General features: G+C 46.2%; 6 non-coding genes across 6 annotated transcripts; all 6 read left to right on the top strand.

Annotated features, from left to right (window-relative positions):
* Positions 1–3,414: 3,414 nt before the first annotated feature.
* Positions 3,415–3,533, top strand: LOC137367462 (5S ribosomal RNA). The gene has a single exon (XR_010973954.1). It is a non-coding gene; the product is annotated as a 5S ribosomal RNA (ribosomal RNA).
* Positions 3,534–3,802: 269 nt separating this feature from the next.
* Positions 3,803–3,921, top strand: LOC137367795 (5S ribosomal RNA). The gene has a single exon (XR_010974273.1). It is a non-coding gene; the product is annotated as a 5S ribosomal RNA (ribosomal RNA).
* A 6,438-nt stretch (positions 3,922–10,359) lies between these two features.
* On the top strand, positions 10,360–10,478 carry LOC137368533 (5S ribosomal RNA). The gene has a single exon (XR_010974747.1). It is a non-coding gene; the product is annotated as a 5S ribosomal RNA (ribosomal RNA).
* A 269-nt stretch (positions 10,479–10,747) lies between these two features.
* LOC137367794 (5S ribosomal RNA) lies at positions 10,748–10,866 on the top strand. The gene has a single exon (XR_010974272.1). It is a non-coding gene; the product is annotated as a 5S ribosomal RNA (ribosomal RNA).
* Positions 10,867–17,309: 6,443 nt separating this feature from the next.
* On the top strand, positions 17,310–17,428 carry LOC137368532 (5S ribosomal RNA). Its single transcript, XR_010974746.1, has one exon. It is a non-coding gene; the product is annotated as a 5S ribosomal RNA (ribosomal RNA).
* A 269-nt stretch (positions 17,429–17,697) lies between these two features.
* Positions 17,698–17,816, top strand: LOC137367793 (5S ribosomal RNA). Its single transcript, XR_010974271.1, has one exon. It is a non-coding gene; the product is annotated as a 5S ribosomal RNA (ribosomal RNA).
* Positions 17,817–20,279: the final 2,463 nt, after the last annotated feature.

Genomic DNA, 20,279 nt, shown 5'->3' with positions numbered 1-20,279 from the left:
CTCATCAATCATCTTCCTCACTTCCTCAAAAAACTCAATCAAATTAGTAAGACACGACCTCCCCTTCACAAAACCATGCTGTCTCTCACTAATAAGTTTGTTTGTTTCCAAATGGGAGTAAATCCTGTCTCGAAGAATCCTCTCCAATAGTTTCCCTACCACTGACGTAAGGCTCACCGGCCTATCATTTCCTGGATTATCCTTACCACCCTTGAGCTTTTCATTTATTTGTTCAGCCACCATGCTGCCTGCTGTAGGACTGGCCACATGACTCTCTCTCCAGTGCAGCCGTGAATGTGGCCCCGCTGGAACACTTGCACATAACAACTAGTTCCTAGCTAATTAGTTCCTAGCACTTTACAGATAGAATAACAATATATAACAGCTGGAAAGTGGGATTAGGTTGAATAGCTCTTTTTCGACTGTCACAGAAATGATGGCCAAATGGCTTCATTCAGTGCTGTAGATGTCTATGTTTACCCCAGGATCCACAGCGTGAGAAGCCACAGAATAAATCAGACAGCAAATGGGAAATCCACACTGGAACGATCAGACGGTGGATTTGCTAATTTGGTGCGTGTTTGGTGCCCTCTTCTGGACATAAACTCAAAATCTCAGCAGTGGGACTGGTCTCCCAAGCAGTAACTGTAAGTTGTCACATTATCCAAGTTGAAGTTACCACCCATAGCTTCAACTAGATGTTTTACACCATTTCTCTTGAATTTCCACCAAAAGTTACAGTAAGAGATTGCAATCAGGGAGGAGGAGTGAGAAATATGAGATGAAATTAACATCATGAGAAAGGAAGTATTAAGAGGTTTGACATCTTTGAAAGTGCATAAATCTCCAGGTGCGGACAGAATGTATCTAAGCTGTTAAGGGAAGCAAGAGAAGAAATAGCGGCGGCTCTGAGCATCGTTTTCCAATTCTCTCTTGCTACAGGTATGGTGCTGGAGGACAGGAGGACAGCTAACGTTGTACCATTGTTTAAAAAGGGAGAAATGGATAGACTGAGTAATTGTAGGCCAGTCAGCCTAACCTCCTTGGTAGGAAAATTATTGAATAAATTCTGAGGAACAGGATAAATCATCATTTAGAAAGACACAGATTAATCAAAGACAGTCAGCATGGATTTGTTAAGGGTAGGTCTTGTCTGACTAACATGATTGAATTTTTTGAACAGGTAGCAAGGAGGGTCAATGAGGGCAGTGCATTTGATGTAGTCTACATGGATTTAGTAAGGCTTTTGATGAGCCACATGGCAGACTGGTCATAAAAGTAAAAGACCATGGGATCCAAAGCAAAGTGGCAAGTTGGATTCAAAACTGACTCAGAGATAGGAAGCAAAGGGTAACGTTTGATGGGTGTTTTTGTGACTGAAAGGTTGTTTCCAGTGGGGTTCTGCAGAGTTCAACACTATGTCCCTTGCTTTTTGTGGTATCTATCAATGATATGGACTTGAATGTAGGGATGTATGATTCAGAAAATGACTGAGTAGTTGATAATAAAGAAGAAAGCTGTCGGCTTTTGCAGTGGATGAGAGTCGGGAGAGCGCAGGGGAGGAATGGAGCCAGCAAGTGGGGGGGGAGGCTTCAGTAACATCTGATGTAGGCTGCAAGCCCCCAATAACTTCCAGGTCCCGCATTTGCAGCTCCGGAGCTTTTTCCTGGGAACAGGCCCAGTTTAATGGCTGCCATCTTGGTTGAGCAGGGAGGAGAGTGCATGCTTGGTCATCTTGGTGACGGCACAGAGAATAGGTGGAGCTTCAGTGTCCCAGTGACCAGGAAAGAAAATTATCGACTCATTGATTTGATTCTCACTCTGTGCACAGGGGCTGGAGAACTGAACCCAGTCGCAATAGCGGGAGGAAAAAACTGTGAATGGAGGAAAGAAATGGTAGAGATGGTGCGATGGGTTTAAATTTCAGCATGGGGAGGAAGGAGAGTGTGTGGGATGGGGATTTACAGCTTTGGGGTAACTTCAGTTACGTGGATAGGTTGGCAAAACTGGGTCTGTTCTCCTTGGAGATGATTAAGAGGAGATTTGATAGAGGTATTCAAAATCATGAGGTGTCTGGACAGAGGAGACGGGAAGAAACTGTTGCCATTGGTGGAAGGATCCAGAGCCAGAGGGCACTGATTTAAGGTCATTGACAAAAGAAGCAAGAGTGACAAGAGGAAAAACATTTTTACACAGCGAGTGGTTAGGATCCGGAATGCACTGATAAGACTGTAGTGGAGGCAATGGAGTGTAATGGAGGCCTTCAAAAGAGAACTGGAGAATTATCTGAGGCTATGGGGAAAAAGCAGGAGAGTGGGGCTAGGTGAATTGCTCTTGCAGATAGTGGCACCGACATGATGGGGTGAAAGGCCATTCTATGATTCTATTCTATGATTGCAGGAATATATCAATGGACCAGTGTGATGGAATCTTTTTGCTGCAAAGCTTGTTTTTTTTCTACCCTGAGAGGAAAACTAGAATTGAAACAAAAACTAGAATTGAAACAGCATCAGAAGCTGGAAAAACAACTTCAGGTTTCCAGGGAAACTGACACTGGTTAGAACCAGATTAAAGGAGACAGAATCCTTCCCAGCTCAAGCAGAGCAGGCAGACAAGGCAGATTAGGCAGGAGTGGCGTGCCATCAAGCAGATGACAGTGAAGACTGAATTCAGAAGCTGTTTCTGTTAGGTAAAGTCGCTGACTAACCAGACCCGGGCAGTTATGAAAGTGCTTCTATTTTTTAATTTTTTTTGAGGACTCGTGGTTGAAGATTCTAGAGATGGATTCCTTTGGAGGACTGAAGTGATTCTATAGATGCTGGACTTTGGTTTTTTTTAAAAGATGACTGGAAGAACTTTGTTTAAAAAGAATTACTGGTAGTCACATGTCTTCAGCTAAGTAAACAGCAGGTGTTTTGTGACTGTGGGTGTTGTTTACAGAGAAGTGACTTGTCAAGTGTTCTGGTGGTCTGGAGTGGTTGCGCAGTTGAATTGGTGGATGGCTGCTGTGTGCCTTGGCTCCGGTTGGCCGCCTTGAATTGGTATTTGTCTTTGTATCCCGTATGGCGCGGAGGGAAGGGTTGCTAAGTTGAAGGCGCTGTATGAAAGCAAGTTGCTGGTGTGCTGCCGGTGGCTGTGTTGAAAGAGAATGAGAAAAGAGAGGGTTTTGAATGTGTGGCTGCCGCTTGTGCAGGGTTTGCTGGCAGCAGCGTGGAAGGGAGGAATGTTGAATTGTTGGAGAGTGCAGGGTGGAGGCTGGTGAAGCGTGAGTAGGGCTTGTAGTTTTCAGATGTGCCAGGCGGGGAAGGAAGAGAGCAAGGTGGGCAAGATTTGTCAAAAAAAAAATACAGAGACTGGCAAAAAGAAGTGACGGCACCGCATGCCTTGAAGTAAAGAAAAAGGCAGGAAGCTGCTGCCTACGGCCATACTAGTCTGAACACGCCCGATCTCGTCTGATCTTGGAAGCTAAGCAGACTCAGGCCTGGTTAGTACTTGGATGGGAGACTGCCTGGGAATACCAGGTGCAGTAGGCTTTTGCTGCCAGCAGAGGCTGCTGACATAACAGCCCTTCACATACACTCAGGCACACAAGCAATGGGCAAGCTTTTTCTCGCTGGCCCCTGCAGTCTGTGCGCTGATGCCATATTCAGTCAAATGCTGCCTTCATATCAAGGGCAGTCACTCACCCTATTATTTTTACACCTCTCTGAGATTTCCCGACATATCTGCTCCTCTATCTCGCCCTGACTGTTTGGCGGCCTGTAGTACACTCCCAGCCAAGTGACTGCCCCTGGTAGCTGCTGCCTACGGCCATACTAGTCTGAAAATGCCCGATCTCATCTGATTTCAGAAACTAAGCAGACTCAGGCCTGGTTAGTATTTGGATGGGAGACTGCCTGGGAATACCAGGTGCAGTAGGCTTGTGTGAGTATCTCAGCTTGTGTGAGGATCTTAGCTTGTGTGAGTACCTCAGCTTCACAGAATAATACAGTGCAGAAGAGGCCCTTCGGCCCATCCAGTCTGCACCGATGCATTAAAACACCTGACCTGTCTACCTAATCCCATTTGCCAGCACTTGGCCCATGGCCTTGAATGTTATGACATGTCAAGTGCTCATCCAGGTACTTTTTAAAGGATGTGAGGCAACCCGCCTCTGCCACCCTCCCAGGCAGGGCATTCCAGACCGTCACCACCCTCTGGGTACAAAAGTTCTTCCACAAATCCCCCTTAAACCTCCCGCCCCTCACCCTAAACTTGTGACCCCTCGTAACTGACCCTTCAACTAAGGGGAACAGCTGCTCCCTATCCACCCTGCCCATGCCCCTCATAACCTTGTACACCTCGATCAGGTCACCCCTCAGTCTTCTCTGCTCCAGCGAAAACAACCCAAGCCTATCCAACCTCTCTTCATAGCTTAAATGTTCCATCCCAAGCAACATCCTGGTGAATCGCCTCTGCTCCCACTCCAATGCAATCACATCCTTCCTATAACGTGGTGACCAGAATTGCACACAGTACTCCAGCTGTGGCCTTACCAAAGTTCCGTACAACTCCAACATGACCTCTCTGCTTTTGTAATCTATGCCTCGATTGATAAAGGCAAGTGTCCCATCTGCCTTTTTCACCACCCTATTAACCTGCCCTTCTGCCTTCAGAGATCTATGGACAAACACGCCGAGGTCCCTTTGTTCCTCGGAACTTCTCAGTGTCAGGCCATTCATTGAATCCACAGATGCTGTCAGACCTGCTGAGTTTGTGTTAGGAGCTATGTATAATCATAAAGTACAAAAGCAGGCCATTCAGCCCATCGCACCTATGCCGGCCTTTTGAAAGAGCAATCCAATTAGTCCCACACCACTGCTCTTTTCCCACAGCCCTGTAATTCTTTTTCCGTTCAATTATTTAACCAATTCCCTTCTGAAAATTACTGTTGAATCTGCTTCCACTTCCTTTTCAGACAGTACATTCCAGATCACAACAACACGCTGTGTAAAATAAAATCTCCTGTTGCCTCTGGTTCTTTTGCCAATTACCTTAAATCTGTGGCCTCTGGTTACCAACACCTTCTGCCACTGGAAACAGTTTCTCTGCTTTTACTCTGCCAAAACCATTCACGATTTTGAACACCTCTATTAAATCTCCCTTTAACCTTCTAAACAATCCCAGTTTATCTATTCTCTCCATGTAACTGAAGCCCCTCACACCATCACAGTGCTCAGGTACACTGTGCTGTCTCAGTGCCCCATGCACTATTTAAGCAGATAGTGCTCCTTTTTTTCAATGCAGAGTTGAAGAACTCCCATGTCTCAACTTTACGAGAAGAATGTTGCCAGGACTTTAGCTTTGAGGAAAGTTTGGATAGGTTGGGGTTTTCTGTGGAACTGAGGAGGCTGAGGGAAAATTTAAGTGAGCTGTATAAAATTATGAGAGGTCTAGATAGAGTGGATAACAAGTAGCGATTTCCCTTAGCAAAGAGGGCAATAACCGGGGGCATAGATTTAAAGTAATTGGTTGAATGAAGGATTAGTGGGAAATGAGGAGAAATGTTTTCACCCAGAGGATGGTGAGGGGGTCTGGAACTCACTGTCTGTCAGGGTGGAGGAGGTAAAAACCCACATTCAAAAAATACTTGGATATGTACGACATGCTGTAACCTCCAGAGCTATGGATTAAGAGCTGGTGTTACGTCTTCTTGTTGTTTTCTGATTCCCAGCTGTTGGAAATAATAACACTTGGAAAGAACAAAGAAGAAAGAACAGTACAGCACAGGAACAGGCCATTCGGCCCTCCAAGCCTGCGCCGATCTTGATGCCTGCCGAAACTAACACCTTCTGCACTTCTGGGGCCCATATCCCTCTATTCCCTTCTTATTCATATATTTGTCAAGATGTCTCTTAAACGTCGCGATCGTATCTGCTTCCACCACCGCCCCTGGCAGCAAGTTCCAGGCACTCACCACCCTCTGTGTAAAAACCTTGCCTCGCACATCCCCTCTAAACTTTGCCCCTCGCACCTTAAACCTATGTCCCCTAGTAACTGACTCTTCCACCCTGGGAAAAAGCTTCTGACTATCCACTCTGTCCATGCCGCTCATAACTTTGTAAACCTCTTTCATGTCGCCCCTCCACCTCCGTCGTTCCAGTGAAAAAAATCCGAGTTTTTCCAACCTCTCCTCATAGCTAATGCCCTCCAGACCAGGCAACGTCCTGGTAAACCTCCTCTGTACCCTCTCCAAAGCCTCCACGTCCTTCTGGTAGTGTGGCGACTAGAATTGCACACAATATTCTAAGTGTGGCCTAACTAAGGTTCTGTACAGCTGCAACATGACTTGCCAATTTTTATACTCTATGCCCCGACCGATGAAGGCAAGCATGCCGTATGCCTTCTTGACTACCTTCTCCACCTGCGTTGCCACTTTCAGTGACCTGTGGACCTGTACGCCCAGATCTCTCTGCCTGTCAATACTCCTAAGGGTTCTGCCATTTACTGTATACTTCCCACCTGCATTAGACCTTCCAAAATGCATTACCTCACATTTGTCCGGATTAAACTCCATCTGCCATTTCTCCGCCCAAGTCTCCAACCGATCTATATCCTGCTGTATCCTCTGACAATCCTCATCATTATCCGCAACTCCACCTACCTTTGTGTCGTCCGCAAACTTACTAATCAGACCAGCGACATTTTCCTCCAAATCATTTATATATACTACAAAGAGCAAAGGTCCCAGCACTGATCCCTGCCGAACACCACTAGTCACATCCCTCCATTCAGAAAAACACCCATCCACTGTTACCCTCTGTCTTCTGTGACTGAGCCAGTTCTGTATCCATCTTGCCAGCTCACCTCTGATCCCGTGTGACTTCACCTTTTGCACCAGTCTGCCATGCGGGACCTTGTCAAAGGCTTTACTAAAGTCCATATAGACAACATCCACCGCCCTTCCCTCATCAATCATCTTCCTCACTTCCTCAAAAAACTCAATCAAATTAGTAAGACACGACCTCCCCTTCACAAAACCATGCTGTCTCTCACTAATAAGTTTGTTTGTTTCCAAATGGGAGTAAATCCTGTCTCGAAGAATCCTCTCCAATAGTTTCCCTACCACTGACGTAAGGCTCACCGGCCTATAATTTCCTGGATTATCCTTACCACCCTTGAGCTTTTCATTTATTTGTTCAGCCACCATGCTGCCTGCTGTAGGACTGGCCACATGACTCTCTCTCCAGTGCAGCCGTGAATGTGGCCCCGCTGGAACACTTGCACATAACAACTAGTTCCTAGCTAATTAGTTCCTAGCACTTTACAGATAGAATAACAATATATAACAGCTGGAAAGTGGGATTAGGTTGAATAGCTCTTTTTCGACTGTCACAGAAATGATGGCCAAATGGCTTCATTCAGTGCTGTAGATGTCTATGTTTACCCCAGGATCCACAGCGTGAGAAGCCACAGAATAAATCAGACAGCAAATGGGAAATCCACACTGGAACGATCAGACGGTGGATTTGCTAATTTGGTGCGTGTTTGGTGCCCTCTTCTGGACATAAACTCAAAATCTCAGCAGTGGGACTGGTCTCCCAAGCAGTAACTGTAAGTTGTCACATTATCCAAGTTGAAGTTACCACCCATAGCTTCAACTAGATGTTTTACACCATTTCTCTTGAATTTCCACCAAAAGTTACAGTAAGAGATTGCAATCAGGGAGGAGGAGTGAGAAATATTAGATGAAATTAACATCATGAGAAAGGAAGTATTAAGAGGTTTGACATCTTTGAAAGTGCATAAATCTCCAGGTGCGGACAGAATGTATCTAAGCTGTTAAGGGAAGCAAGAGAAGAAATAGCGGCGGCTCTGAGCATCGTTTTCCAATTCTCTCTTGCTACAGGTATGGTGCTGGAGGACAGGAGGACAGCTAACGTTGTACCATTGTTTAAAAAGGGAGAAATGGATAGACTGAGTAATTGTAGGCCAGTCAGCCTAACCTCCTTGGTAGGAAAATTATTGAATAAATTCTGAGGAACAGGATAAATCATCATTTAGAAAGACACAGATTAATCAAAGACAGTCAGCATGGATTTGTTAAGGGTAGGTCTTGTCTGACTAACATGATTGAATTTTTTGAACAGGTAGCAAGGAGGGTCAATGAGGGCAGTGCATTTGATGTAGTCTACATGGATTTAGTAAGGCTTTTGATGAGCCACATGGCAGACTGGTCATAAAAGTAAAAGACCATGGGATCCAAAGCAAAGTGGCAAGTTGGATTCAAAACTGACTCAGAGATAGGAAGCAAAGGGTAACGTTTGATGGGTGTTTTTGTGACTGAAAGGTTGTTTCCAGTGGGGTTCTGCAGAGTTCAACACTATGTCCCTTGCTTTTTGTGGTATCTATCAATGATATGGACTTGAATGTAGGGATGTATGATTCAGAAAATGACTGAGTAGTTGATAATAAAGAAGAAAGCTGTCGGCTTTTGCAGTGGATGAGAGTCGGGAGAGCGCAGGGGAGGAATGGAGCCAGCAAGTGGGGGGGGAGGCTTCAGTAACATCTGATGTAGGCTGCAAGCCCCCAATAACTTCCAGGTCCCGCATTTGCAGCTCCGGAGCTTTTTCCTGGGAACAGGCCCAGTTTAATGGCTGCCATCTTGGTTGAGCAGGGAGGAGAGTGCATGCTTGGTCATCTTGGTGACGGCACAGAGAATAGGTGGAGCTTCAGTGTCCCAGTGACCAGGAAAGAAAATTATCGACTCATTGATTTGATTCTCACTCTGTGCACAGGGGCTGGAGAACTGAACCCAGTCGCAATAGCGGGAGGAAAAAACTGTGAATGGAGGAAAGAAATGGTAGAGATGGTGCGATGGGTTTAAATTTCAGCATGGGGAGGAAGGAGAGTGTGTGGGATGGGGATTTACAGCTTTGGGGTAACTTCAGTTACGTGGATAGGTTGGCAAAACTGGGTCTGTTCTCCTTGGAGATGATTAAGAGGAGATTTGATAGAGGTATTCAAAATCATGAGGTGTCTGGACAGAGGAGACGGGAAGAAACTGTTGCCATTGGTGGAAGGATCCAGAGCCAGAGGGCACTGATTTAAGGTCATTGACAAAAGAAGCAAGAGTGACAAGAGGAAAAACATTTTTACACAGCGAGTGGTTAGGATCCGGAATGCACTGATAAGACTGTAGTGGAGGCAATGGAGTGTAATGGAGGCCTTCAAAAGAGAACTGGAGAATTATCTGAGGCTATGGGGAAAAAGCAGGAGAGTGGGGCTAGGTGAATTGCTCTTGCAGATAGTGGCACCGACATGATGGGGTGAAAGGCCATTCTATGATTCTATTCTATGATTGCAGGAATATATCAATGGACCAGTGTGATGGAATCTTTTTGCTGCAAAGCTTGTTTTTTTTCTACCCTGAGAGGAAAACTAGAATTGAAACAAAAACTAGAATTGAAACAGCATCAGAAGCTGGAAAAACAACTTCAGGTTTCCAGGGAAACTGACACTGGTTAGAACCAGATTAAAGGAGACAGAATCCTTGCCAGCTCAAGCAGAGCAGGCAGACAAGGCAGATTAGGCAGGAGTGGCGTGCCATCAAGCAGATGACAGTGAAGACTGAACTCAGAAGCTGTTTCTGTTAGGTAAAGTCGCTGACTAACCAGACCCGGGCAGTTATGAAAGTGCTTCTATTTTTTAATTTTTTTTGAGGACTCGTGGTTGAAGATTCTAGAGATGGATTCCTTTGGAGGACTGAAGTGATTCCATAGATGTTGGACTTGGTTTTTTTTAAAAGATGACTGGAAGAACTTTGTTTAAAAAGAATTACTGGTAGTCACATGTCTTCAGCTAAGTAAACAGCAGGTGTTTTGTGACTGTGGGTGTTGTTTACAGAGAAGTGACTTGTCAAGTGTTCTGGTGGTCTGGAGTGGTTGCGCAGTTGAATTGGTGGATGGCTGCTGTGTGCCTTGGCTCCGGTTGGCCGCCTTGAATTGGTATTTGTCTTTGTATCCCGTATGGCGCGGAGGGAAGGGTTGCTAAGTTGAAGGCGCTGTATGAAAGCAAGTTGCTGGTGTGCTGCCGGTGGCTGTGTTGAAAGAGAATGAGAAAAGAGAGGGTTTTGAATGTGTGGCTGCTGCTTGTGCAGGGTTTGCTGGCAGCAGCGTGGAAGGGAGGAATGTTGAATTGTTGGAGAGTGCAGGGTGGAGGCTGGTGAAGCGTGAGTAGGGCTTGTAGTTTTCAGATGTGCCAGGCGGGGAAGGAAGAGAGCAAGGTGGGCAAGATTTGTCAAAAAAAAAATACAGAGACTGGCAAAAAGAAGTGACGGCACCGCATGCCTTGAAGTAAAGAAAAAGGCAGGAAGCTGTTGCCTACGGCCATACTAGTCTGAACACGCCCGATCTCGTCTGATCTCGGAAGCTAAGCAGACTCAGGCCTGGTTAGTACTTGGATGGGAGACTGCCTGGGAATACCAGGTGCAGTAGGCTTTTGCTGCCAGCAGAGGCTGCTGACATAACAGCCCTTCACATCCACTCAGGCACACAAGCAATGGGCAAGCTTTTTCTCGCTGGCCCCTGCAGTCTGTGCGCTGATGCCATATTCAGTCAAATGCTGCCTTCATATCAAGGGCAGTCACTCACCCTATTATTTTTACACCTCTCTGAGATTTCCCGACATATCTGCTCCTCTATCTCGCCCTGACTGTTTGGCGGCCTGTAGTACACTCCCAGCCAAGTGACTGCCCCTGGTAGCTGCTGCCTACGGCCATACTAGTCTGAAAATGCCCGATCTCATCTGATTTCAGAAACTAAGCAGACTCAGGCCTGGTTAGTATTTGGATGGGAGACTGCCTGGGAATACCAGGTGCAGTAGGCTTGTGTGAGTATCTCAGCTTGTGTGAGGATCTTAGCTTGTGTGAGTACCTCAGCTTCACAGAATAATACAGTGCAGAAGAGGCCCTTCGGCCCATCCAGTCTGCACCGATGCATTAAAACACCTGACCTGTCTACCTAATCCCATTTGCCAGCACTTGGCCCATGGCCTTGAATGTTATGACATGTCAAGTGCTCATCCAGGTACTTTTTAAAGGATGTGAGGCAACCCGCCTCTGCCACCCTCCCAGGCAGGGCATTCCAGACCGTCACCACCCTCTGGGTACAAAAGTTCTTCCACAAATCCCCCTTAAACCTCCCGCCCCTCACCCTAAACTTGTGACCCCTCGTAACTGACCCTTCAACTAAGGGGAACAGCTGCTCCCTATCCACCCTGCCCATGCCCCTCATAACCTTGTACACCTCGATCAGGTCACCCCTCAGTCTTCTCTGCTCCAGCGAAAACAACCCAAGCCTATCCAACCTCTCTTCATAGCTTAAATGTTCCATCCCAGGCAACATCCTGGTGAATCGCCTCTGCTCCCCCTCCAATGCAATCACATCCTTCCTATAACGTGGTGACCAGAATTGCACACAGTACTCCAGCTGTGGCCTTACCAAAGTTCCGTACAACTCCAACATGACCTCTCTGCTTTTGTAATCTATGCCTCGATTGATAAAGGCAAGTGTCCCATCTGCCTTTTTCACCACCCTATTAACCTGCCCTTCTGCCTTCAGAGATCTATGGACAAACACGCCAAGGTCCCTTTGTTCCTCGGAACTTCTCAGTGTCAGGCCATTCATTGAATCCACAGATGCTGTCAGACCTGCTGAGTTTGTGTTAGGAGCTATGTATAATCATAAAGTACAAAAGCAGGCCATTCAGCCCATCGCACCTATGCCGGCCTTTTGAAAGAGCAATCCAATTAGTCCCACACCACTGCTCTTTTCCCACAGCCCTGTAATTCTTTTTCCGTTCAATTATTTAACCAATTCCCTTCTGAAAATTACTGTTGAATCTGCTTCCACTTCCTTTTCAGACAGTACATTCCAGATCACAACAACACGCTGTGTAAAATAAAATCTCCTGTTGCCTCTGGTTCTTTTGCCAATTACCTTAAATCTGTGGCCTCTGGTTACCAACACCTTCTGCCACTGGAAACAGTTTCTCTGCTTTTACTCTGCCAAAACCATTCACGATTTTGAACATCTCTATTAAATCTCCCTTTAACCTTCTAAACAATCCCAGTTTATCTATTCTCTCCATGTAACTGAAGCCCCTCACACCATCACAGTGCTCAGGTACACTGTGCTGTCTCAGTGCCCCATGCACTATTTAAGCAGATAGTGCTCCTTTTTTTCAATGCAGAGTTGAAGAACTCCCATGTCTCAACTTTAGGAGAAGAATGTTGCCAGGACTTTAGCTTTGAGGAAAGTTTGGATAGGTTGGGGTTTTCTGTGGAACTGAGGAGGCTGAGGGAAAATTTAAGTGAGCTGTATAAAATTATGAGAGGTCTAGATAGAGTGGATAACAAGTAGCGATTTCCCTTAGCAAAGAGGGCAATAACCGGGGGCATAGATTTAAAGTAATTGGTTGAATGAAGGATTAGTGGGAAATGAGGAGAAATGTTTTCACCCAGAGGATGGTGAGGGGGTCTGGAACTCACTGTCTGTCAGGGTGGAGGAGGTAAAAACCCACATTCAAAAAATACTTGGATATGTACGACATGCTGTAACCTCCAGAGCTATGGATTAAGAGCTGGTGTTACGTCTTCTTGTTGTTTTCTGATTCCCAGCTGTTGGAAATAATAACACTTGGAAAGAACAAAGAAGAAAGAACAGTACAGCACAGGAACAGGCCATTCAGCCCTCCAAGCCTGCGCCGATCTTGATGCCTGCCGAAACTAACACCTTCTGCACTTCTGGGGCCCATATCCCTCTATTCCCTTCTTATTCATATATTTGTCAAGATGTCTCTTAAACGTCGCGATCGTATCTGCTTCCACCACCGCCCCTGGCAGCAAGTTCCAGGCACTCACCACCCTCTGTGTAAAAACCTTGCCTCGCACATCCCCTCTAAACTTTGCCCCTCGCACCTTAAACCTATGTCCCCTAGTAACTGACTCTTCCACCCTGGGAAAAAGCTTCTGACTATCCACTCTGTCCATGCCGCTCATAACTTTGTAAACCTCTTTCATGTCGCCCCTCCACCTCCGTCGTTCCAGTGAAAAAAATCCGAGTTTTTCCAACCTCTCCTCATAGCTAATGCCCTCCAGACCAGGCAACGTCCTGGTAAACCTCCTCTGTACCCTCTCCAAAGCCTCCACGTCCTTCTGGTAGTGTGGCGACTAGAATTGCACACAATATTCTAAGTGTGGCCTAACTAAGGTTCTGTACAGCTGCAACATGACTTGCCAATTTTTATACTCTATGCCCCGACCGATGAAGGCAAGCATGCCGTATGCCTTCTTGACTACCTTATCCACCTGCGTTGCCACTTTCAGTGACCTGTGGACCTGTACGCCCAGATCTCTCTGCCTGTCAATACTCCTAAGGGTTCTGCCATTTACTGTATACTTCCCACCTGCATTAGACCTTCCAAAATGCATTACCTCACATTTGTCCGGATTAAACTCCATCTGCCATTTCTCCGCCCAAGTCTCCAACCGATCTATATCCTGCTGTATCCTCTGACAATCCTCATCATTATCCGCAACTCCACCTACCTTTGTGTCGTCCGCAAACTTACTAATCAGACCAGCGACATTTTCCTCCAAATCATTTATATATACTACAAAGAGCAAAGGTCCCAGCACTGATCCCTGCCGAACACCACTAGTCACATCCCTCCATTCAGAAAAACACCCATCCACTGTTACCCTCTGTCTTCTGTGACTGAGCCAGTTCTGTATCCATCTTGCCAGCTCACCTCTGATCCCATGTGACTTCACCTTTTGCACCAGTCTGCCATGCGGGACCTTGTCAAAGGCTTTACTAAAGTCCACATAGACAACATCCACCGCCCTTCCCTCATCAATCATCTTCCTCACTTCCTCAAAAAACTCAATCAAATTAGTAAGACACGACCTCCCCTTCACAAAACCATGCTGTCTCTCACTAATAAGTTTGTTTGTTTCCAAATGGGAGTAAATCCTGTCTCGAAGAATCCTCTCCAATAGTTTCCCTACCACTGACGTAAGGCTCACCGGCCTATAATTTCCTGGATTATCCTTACCACCCTTGAGCTTTTCATTTATTTGTTCAGCCACCATGCTGCCTGCTGTAGGACTGGCCACATGACTCTCTCTCCAGTGCAGCCGTGAATGTGGCCCCGCTGGAACACTTGCACATAACAACTAGTTCCTAGCTAATTAGTTCCTAGCACTTTACAGATAGAATAACAATATATAACAGCTGGAAAGTGGGATTAGGTTGAATAGCTCTTTTTCGACTGTCACAGAAATGATGGCCAAATGGCTTCATTCAGTGCTGTAGATGTCTCTGTTTACCCCAGGATCCACAGCGTGAGAAGCCACAGAATAAATCAGACAGCAAATGGGAAATCCACACTGGAACGATCAGACGGTGGATTTGCTAATTTGGTGCGTGTTTGGTGCCCTCTTCTGGACATAAACTCAAAATCTCAGCAGTGGGACTGGTCTCCCAAGCAGTAACTGTAAGTTGTCACATTATCCAAGTTGAAGTTGAAGTTACCACCCATAGCTTCAACTAGATGTTTTACACCATTTCTCTTGAATTTCCACCAAAAGTTACAGTAAGAGATTGCAATCAGGGAGGAGGAGTGAGAAATATTAGATGAAATTAACATCATGAGAAAGGAAGTATTAAGAGGTTTGACATCTTTGAAAGTGCATAAATCTCCAGGTGCGGACAGAATGTATCTAAGCTGTTAAGGGAAGCAAGAGAAGAAATAGCGGCGGCTCTGAGCATCGTTTTCCAATTCTCTCTTGCTACAGGTATGGTGCTGGAGGACAGGAGGACAGCTAACGTTGTACCATTGTTTAAAAAGGGAGAAATGGATAGACTGAGTAATTGTAGGCCAGTCAGCCTAACCTCCTTGGTAGGAAAATTATTGAATAAATTCTGAGGAACAGGATAAATCATCATTTAGAAAGACACAGATTAATCAAAGACAGTCAGCATGGATTTGTTAAGGGTAGGTCTTGTCTGACTAACATGATTGAATTTTTTGAACAGGTAGCAAGGAGGGTCAATGAGGGCAGTGCATTTGATGTAGTCTACATGGATTTAGTAAGGCTTTTGATGAGCCACATGGCAGACTGGTCATAAAAGTAAAAGACCATGGGATCCAAAGCAAAGTGGCAAGTTGGATTCAAAACTGACTCAGAGATAGGAAGCAAAGGGTAACGTTTGATGGGTGTTTTTGTGACTGAAAGGTTGTTTCCAGTGGGGTTCTGCAGAGTTCAACACTATGTCCCTTGCTTTTTGTGGTATCTATCAATGATATGGACTTGAATGTAGGGATGTATGATTCAGAAAATGACTGAGTAGTTGATAATAAAGAAGAAAGCTGTCGGCTTTTGCAGTGGATGAGAGTCGGGAGAGCGCAGGGGAGGAATGGAGCCAGCAAGTGGGGGGGAGGCTTCAGTAACATCTGATGTAGGCTGCAAGCCCCCAATAACTTCCAGGTCCCGCATTTGCAGCTCCGGAGCTTTTTCCTGGGAACAGGCCCAGTTTAATGGCTGCCATCTTGGTTGAGCAGGGAGGAGAGTGCATGCTTGGTCATCTTGGTGACGGCACAGAGAATAGGTGGAGCTTCAGTGTCCCAGTGACCAGGAAAGAAAATTATCGACTCATTGATTTGATTCTCACTCTGTGCACAGGGGCTGGAGAACTGAACCCAGTCGCAATAGCGGGAGGAAAAAACTGTGAATGGAGGAAAGAAATGGTAGAGATGGTGCGATGGGTTTAAATTTCAGCATGGGGAGGAAGGAGAGTGTGTGGGATGGGGATTTACAGCTTTGGGGTAACTTCAGTTACGTGGATAGGTTGGCAAAACTGGGTCTGTTCTCCTTGGAGATGATTAAGAGGAGATTTGATAGAGGTATTCAAAATCATGAGGTGTCTGGACAGAGGAGACGGGAAGAAACTGTTGCCATTGGTGGAAGGATCCAGAGCCAGAGGGCACTGATTTAAGGTCATTGACAAAAGAAGCAAGAGTGACAAGAGGAAAAACATTTTTACACAGCGAGTGGTTAGGATCCGGAATGCACTGATAAGACTGTAGTGGAGGCAATGGAGTGTAATGGAGGCCTTCAAAAGAGAACTGGAGAATTATCTGAGGCTATGGGGAAAAAGCAGGAGAGTGGGGCTAGGTGAATTGCTCTTGCAGATAGTGGCACCGACATGATGGGGTGAAAGGCCATTCTATGATTCTATTCTATGATTGCAGGAATATATCAATGGACCAGTGTGATGGAATCTTTTTGCTGCAAAGCTTGTTTTTTTTCTACCCTGAGAGGAAAACTAGAATTGAAACAAAAACTAGAATTGAAACAGCATCAGAAGCTGGAAAAACAACTTCAGGTTTCCAGGGAAACTGACACTGGTTAGAACCAGATTAAAGGAGACAGAATCCTTGCCAGCTCAAGCAGAGCAGGCAGACAAGGCAGATTAGGCAGGAGTGGCGTGCCATCAAGCAGATGACAGTGAAGACTGAATTCAGAAGCTGTTTCTGTTAGGTAAAGTCGCTGACTAACCAGACCCGGGCAGTTATGAAAGTGCTTCTATTTTTTAATTTTTTTTGAGGACTCGTGGTTGAAGATTCTAGAGATGGATTCCTTTGGAGGACTGAAGTGATTCCATAGATGCTGGACTTGGTTTTTTTTAAAAGATGACTGGAAGAACTTTGTTTAAAAAGAATTACTGGTAGTCACATGTCTTCAGCTAAGTAAACAGCAGGTGTTTTGTGACTGTGGGTGTTGTTTACAGAGAAGTGACTTGTCAAGTGTTCTGGTGGTCTGGAGTGGTTGCGCAGTTGAATTGGTGGATGGCTGCTGTGTGCCTTGGCTCCGGTTGGCCGCCTTGAATTGGTATTTGTCTTTGTATCCCGTATGGCGCGGAGGGAAGGGTTGCTAAGTTGAAGGCGCTGTATGAAAGCAAGTTGCTGGTGTGCTGCCGGTGGCTGTGTTGAAAGAGAATGAGAAAAGAGAGGGTTTTGAATGTGTGGCTGCCGCTTGTGCAGGGTTTGCTGGCAGCAGCGTGGAAGGGAGGAATGTTGAATTGTTGGAGAGTGCAGGGTGGAGGCTGGTGAAGCGTGAGTAGGGCTTGTAGTTTTCAGATGTGCCAGGCGGGGAAGGAAGAGAGCAAGGTGGGCAAGATTTGTCAAAAAAAAAATACAGAGACTGGCAAAAAGAAGTGACGGCACCGCATGCCTTGAAGTAAAGAAAAAGGCAGGAAGCTGCTGCCTACGGCCATACTAGTCTGAACACGCCCGATCTCGTCTGATCTCGGAAGCTAAGCAGACTCAGGCCTGGTTAGTACTTGGATGGGAGACTGCCTGGGAATACCAGGTGCAGTAGGCTTTTGCTGCCAGCAGAGGCTGCTGACATAACAGCCCTTCACATCCACTCAGGCACACAAGCAATGGGCAAGCTTTTTCTCGCTGGCCCCTGCAGTCTGTGCGCTGATGCCATATTCAGTCAAATGCTGCCTTCATATCAAGGGCAGTCACTCACCCTATTATTTTTACACCTCTCTGAGATTTCCCGACATATCTGCTCCTCTATCTCGCCCTGACTGTTTGGCGGCCTGTAGTACACTCCCAGCCAAGTGACTGCCCCTGGTAGCTGCTGCCTACGGCCATACTAGTCTGAAAATGCCCGATCTCATCTGATTTCAGAAACTAAGCAGACTCAGGCCTGGTTAGTATTTGGATGGGAGACTGCCTGGGAATACCAGGTGCAGTAGGCTTGTGTGAGTATCTCAGCTTGTGTGAGGATCTTAGCTTGTGTGAGTACCTCAGCTTCACAGAATAATACAGTGCAGAAGAGGCCCTTCGGCCCATCCAGTCTGCACCGATGCATTAAAACACCTGACCTGTCTACCTAATCCCATTTGCCAGCACTTGGCCCATGGCCTTGAATGTTATGACATGTCAAGTGCTCATCCAGGTACTTTTTAAAGGATGTGAGGCAACCCGCCTCTGCCACCCTCCCAGGCAGGGCATTCCAGACCGTCACCACCCTCTGGGTACAAAAGTTCTTCCACAAATCCCCCTTAAACCTCCCGCCCCTCACCCTAAACTTGTGACCCCTCGTAACTGACCCTTCAACTAAGGGGAACAGCTGCTCCCTATCCACCCTGCCCATGCCCCTCATAACCTTGTACACCTCGATCAGGTCACCCCTCAGTCTTCTCTGCTCCAGCGAAAACAACCCAAGCCTATCCAACCTCTCTTCATAGCTTAAATGTTCCATCCCAAGCAACATCCTGGTGAATCGCCTCTGCTCCCCCTCCAATGCAATCACATCCTTCCTATAACGTGGTGACCAGAATTGCACACAGTACTCCAGCTGTGGCCTTACCAAAGTTCCGTACAACTCCAACATGACCTCTCTGCTTTTGTAATCTATGCCTCGATTGATAAAGGCAAGTGTCCCATCTGCCTTTTTCACCACCCTATTAACCTGCCCTTCTGCCTTCAGAGATCTATGGACAAACACGCCGAGGTCCCTTTGTTCCTCGGAACTTCTCAGTGTCAGGCCATTCATTGAATCCACAGATGCTGTCAGACCTGCTGAGTTTGTGTTAGGAGCTATGTATAATCATAAAGTACAAAAGCAGGCCATTCAGCCCATCGCACCTATGCCGGCCTTTTGAAAGAGCAATCCAATTAGTCCCACACCACTGCTCTTTTCCCACAGCCCTGTAATTCTTTTTCCGTTCAATTATTTAACCAATTCCCTTCTGAAAATTACTGTTGAATCTGCTTCCACTTCCTTTTCAGACAGTACATTCCAGATCACAACAACACGCTGTGTAAAATAAAATCTCCTGTTGCCTCTGGTTCTTTTGCCAATTACCTTAAATCTGTGGCCTCTGGTTACCAACACCTTCTGCCACTGGAAACAGTTTCTCTGCTTTTACTCTGCCAAAACCATTCACGATTTTGAACATCTCTATTAAATCTCCCTTTAACCTTCTAAACAATCCCAGTTTATCTATTCTCTCCATGTAACTGAAGCCCCTCACACCATCACAGTGCTCAGGTACACTGTGCTGTCTCAGTGCCCCATGCACTATTTAAGCAGATAGTGCTCCTTTTTTTCAATGCAGAGTTGAAGAACTCCCATGTCTCAACTTTACGAGAAGAATGTTGCCAGGACTTTAGCTTTGAGGAAAGTTTGGATAGGTTGGGGTTTTCTGTGGAACTGAGGAGGCTGAGGGAAAATTTAAGTGAGCTGTATAAAATTATGAGAGGTCTAGATAGAGTGGATAACAAGTAGCGATTTCCCTTAGCAAAGAGGGCAATAACCGGGGGCATAGATTTAAAGTAATTGGTTGAATGAAGGATTAGTGGGAAATGAGGAGAAATGTTTTCACCCAGAGGATGGTGAGGGGGTCTGGAACTCACTGTCTGTCAGGGTGGAGGAGGTAAAAACCCACATTCAAAAAATACTTGGATATGTACGACATGCTGTAACCTCCAGAGCTATGGATTAAGAGCTGGTGTTACGTCTTCTTGTTGTTTTCTGATTCCCAGCTGTTGGAAATAATAACACTTGGAAAGAACAAAGAAGAAAGAACAGTACAGCACAGGAACAGGCCATTCGGCCCTCCAAGCCTGCGCCGATCTTGATGCCTGCCGAAACTAACACCTTCTGCACTTCTGGGGCCCATATCCCTCTATTCCCTTCTTATTCATATATTTGTCAAGATGTCTCTTAAACGTCGCGATCGTATCTGCTTCCACCACCGCCCCTGGCAGCAAGTTCCAGGCACTCACCACCCTCTGTGTAAAAACCTTGCCTCGCACATCCCCTCTAAACTTTGCCCCTCGCACCTTAAACCTATGTCCCCTAGTAACTGACTCTTCCACCCTGGGAAAAAGCTTCTGACTATCCACTCTGTCCATGCCGCTCATAACTTTGTAAACCTCTTTCATGTCGCCCCTCCACCTCCGTCGTTCCAGTGAAAAAAATCCGAGTTTTTCCAACCTCTCCTCATAGCTAATGCCCTCCAGACCAGGCAACGTCCTGGTAAACCTCCTCTGTACCCTCTCCAAAGCCTCCACGTCCTTCTGGTAGTGTGGCGACTAGAATTGCACACAATATTCTAAGTGTGGCCTAACTAAGGTTCTGTACAGCTGCAACATGACTTGCCAATTTTTATACTCTATGCCCCGACCGATGAAGGCAAGCATGCCGTATGCCT

The sequence above is a fragment of the Heterodontus francisci genome, chromosome 3 (genome assembly GCF_036365525.1).
Source record: "Heterodontus francisci isolate sHetFra1 chromosome 3, sHetFra1.hap1, whole genome shotgun sequence".
NCBI classification, from domain to species: Eukaryota; Metazoa; Chordata; class Chondrichthyes; order Heterodontiformes; family Heterodontidae; genus Heterodontus; species Heterodontus francisci.
The sequence above is the reverse complement of the archived record's forward strand: the minus strand, read 5'-3'. Positions and strand labels throughout refer to the sequence as shown.